The 3,687-nt window shown below is 34.7% G+C and overlaps 1 long non-coding RNA gene across 1 annotated transcript in view; it reads right to left on the bottom strand.

The window, feature by feature from the left end:
• The window catches only part of LOC108282549, a 20,286-nt gene that overhangs the window by 5,995 nt on the left and 10,604 nt on the right, over nucleotides 1-3,687 (bottom strand). The window lies entirely within an intron of this gene.

The following is a 3,687-nucleotide window of genomic DNA, read 5'->3' as shown; positions in this document are numbered from 1 at the left end:
TTTTTTTTTTTGAGATGAAGTCTTGGTCTGTTTTGTATTTTTAGTAGAGCCAGGGTTTTGCCATGTTGGCCAGGCTGGTCTCGAACTCCGGACCTCAGGTGATCCACCTGCTTCAGCCTCCCAAAGTGCTGGGATTACAGGCGTGAGCCACCGTCGCCTGGCCAATCTTCATTAGTAATAACCACAAAATCTACATATACGTATAGATAGAAAAAATTAGAAAATAAGATATGTCAGATATGTCAAAATATTAACAAAGTTTATTTCTGAGTACAACTTTATCTTTGACTTTAAAAGAAAATTTTAATGACAATAAAATGAATATGTGTTACTCTGAACATGTTAAAAAGGAACATGTGTTACAAATTCAGGACATATTCAGAATAAAACTTTAAAAAGATTGTATATTCTTATACAATCATTTTAGCAAGAAGTGTGACAGTCAAAACTATAATAAGTATTTCTATCTAAAAAATGTTGGTTTACATATTCATTTTGACCTAAGGGTAGAGGATGTTATTTGCAACTCATCGAAACTCATCTTTAAAAATTTAACAAGACAGCTCAGTAGTCTATTTTTTACCATAAAACTATCTTGAGAAAGAATGATGATAACCTGAAGGTTAACATACATTCATTAATATATTTTTTTACTAAATTAGAGAACAACATAATCCAAACAGTCTTATCCTTTTTCAATTCCCCCCTCAAGAAAAGTTACGAAGTACCTTTTAAACTTTTCCACTTTAGTTTCTCAAAGCATAACATGTTTAGTTCTCATGAGTAAAGTACATTTTTAAAGCTATAAAGTGTGAGAACATTATCCTGGAAGCAAGATAATGCTAAACTACCAAATATATTTCAACATTGACAACTTTATAACTTTTATAACTTTGAAGACATATCAAAACAATTTTTAAAATGTTTCCTTTAGCATTTACAATGTAAAATCAACTAAAACTGTACTAAGAGGGAATGGGCTAACAACTTTTCCAAAAATTCTTACTCTTATTAAAATGTTTTTTTGTGTGTGTCTCTGTGTGTGTGTGTCTGTGTTTGAGCAAAGGACTTTCCCGTGATATTTTCCTATTCATCCTGAATCACCTTCCTAATAAAATGGAAAAGCATGGGGCCAGGCATAGTGGCTCACGCCTATTATCTAAACACTTTGGGAGGCTGAGGCAGGAAGACTGCTTAAGGCCAGGAGTCTGGGACTAGCCTGGGCAACATAGTAAGACCCCATCTCTTAAAAAATACCAATTAAAAAAAAATCCAGGCACAGTGGCACACACCTGTAGTTCTGGCTACGCACGTGGCTGCTGTGGGAGGAATGCTTGAGCCAAGGAATTCTAGATTGCAATGAGCTATAATTGTGCCACTGCACTCCTGCCTGGGTGAGAGACAGAGACTCTGTCTCAAAAAAAAAAAAAAAAAAAAAAAAAGGAAAAGTGTAATTGCCATTATTCTTGTATACACTAATCTTAAATGCTAATGGTTTATCTATCATAAGTTTTGCTATGTAACTTTAGATAGAAACCTATTTTAATTTGTATTGTTAAAGAATGATTTAGGCTTCAAAAATTAAGCATAATTGATAGCTTCCATGTAGAATTTAATTAGCCTGAGTTGTAAAATAGCAATATCTTTTATATATGTCAAAGAACTGTTGTTAAAAATTATATTGAGAAATTATTTGCCATGAAAAAAAAATCAAAGAAAGAAGTTCGAGTTGCTGCTAAAAATTACAGACAATTTTCTGGATACACCATAAGGCTCTAATAACAATGCCTCATGCAACTGAAAAGTCCATAGGTAGGCCTGGCTTTGAATGAAGCTTCCTCCAGCATTTCAAACACTGTCATATAATCATACTGTTTGAGATACTGGCTTCCTCCTGGGTTTCTATGTCGCAGCTTTCATTCAGGTACAAATCACTGTATCAATTACAGTCTCTTCTGATGGTTACTGTGGAAATGAATATATATATATTTCTTAGAAAACCCAGCAAAGTAGGTTCCTTATCTATATTGGGTTATCTTCTGGACCATTGCCAGCATTCCAGGTAATTGTCATCTACTCAAAACAGAATTATCCTTATCCTTATCCAGCCAGTCAGTCCTTTGGGGTTGGAATGGCTGCATGGCCACAGCTTACTGTTTTTTCCTTCTCCTACTTCTTGGTGGAATTGTTGGGTTCTGCCATGTCTATGGTTCCACTTGGTCATTAGATTAATGAGCCAATCAATCCCCTTTCATGCTTAAGCCAGTTTAAGTCAAGCTTTCTGTCACCTATGTGGGAACACTTCTGGAAAATGGCCACTTTTAGCCAGTAGTTGAAATATTTAATTTTAATATCAATTTCATTTTTTCTCTTATGGTTTCTGCATTTTGTATTTTGTAAAAACAATTTCTGGCTGGGCATGGCAGCTCACGCCTGTAATCCCAGGACTTTGGGAGGCTGAGGCAGGTGGATGACCTGAGATCAGGAGTTCCAGACCAGCCTGACCAACATGGTGAAACCCAGTCTCCATTTAAAAATATAAAAACTAGTCAGGCATGGTGGCAGGCATCTGTAACCCCAGTGACTCGGGAGGCTGAGGCAGGAGAATCACTTGAACTCAGGAGGCGGAGGTTGCAGTGAGCTGAGATCAGCCACTGGATTCCAGTCTGGGCGACAGAGCAAGACTCTGTCTCAAAAACAAACAAACAAAAAACCTATTTCTCCACCCCAATGGGGTGCGTGCGTGTGTGTGTGTGTGTGTGTGTGTGTGTGTGTGTGTTTGCTCCAAGATTTACAGTATACATATTTAACTTACTATAGACTACTGTCAAATAAAGGAGATTTATCCATATAAATTAAATATAAATAAAACACTGGTAAAGGAGATTTATCTATATAAATCTCCTTTATATGGATAAATCTCCTTTACCAGTGTTTCTCCAAGTTTAATATTCATATAATAACCTGAAAAATTTTAAAATCCAGATTTAGCTTATAAGTGGTGTTGATATTACTGTTTACAGACCTCACTTTCATTTCTCTTTTCACATTTATGTCTTTAATCTACCTGAAAATGATTGTGAATGGTGTGAAACAAGACTAAATTCATCCTCACACACACCCCGTCCATATAAACCCCCAGGTACTCCTAGAACTCTTTACGTACTGAATAATCCATCCATTCCCCACTACACTCAATAACGTAGTATTTGTCATACATTATATTCTTTAGAGACTGTTTGGGGCCTCTCTACTCTTCAATTAGCCTATTTGTCTGCCCTACACCATGAAAATTGCTACAAAAATTTTAATTATTGCTGTAATTGCTATAATTTAAAAATAATTTTAAATATAAGACAAATCCCTCATCCTGTTTTTCTTTCTCAAATTTGTCTTAACTATCTTTTGTATTTTTCTCTTCTTTAATATGTGTAATCTTAGACTCTGAGGAAAAAAAATGTCAAGACTAAGATTATTTGAATTAAAATTATAATCTCGGTGAGAATTAATCTGTATTAAGTCTTCCTAACATGAAGATGGCATGTCTATCCATTTATTTAGGTTTTCTTTAATGTTTTGTTTTTAATTTATGTAAGTTTTATAATTTTCTACATAAAGTTCATGCAGATATTTTATTACATTTTTAGGTACAACTTATCTGTTCTCTCTCTCTCTCTCTCTCTCTCT

Source organism: Cebus imitator, unplaced genomic scaffold (assembly GCF_001604975.1).
Source record: "Cebus imitator isolate Cc_AM_T3 unplaced genomic scaffold, Cebus_imitator-1.0 Scaffold243, whole genome shotgun sequence".
NCBI lineage: Eukaryota > Metazoa > Chordata > Mammalia > Primates > Cebidae > Cebus > Cebus imitator.
Note: the sequence above shows the minus strand (reverse complement) of the source record. Positions and strands in the feature narration are given on the sequence as shown.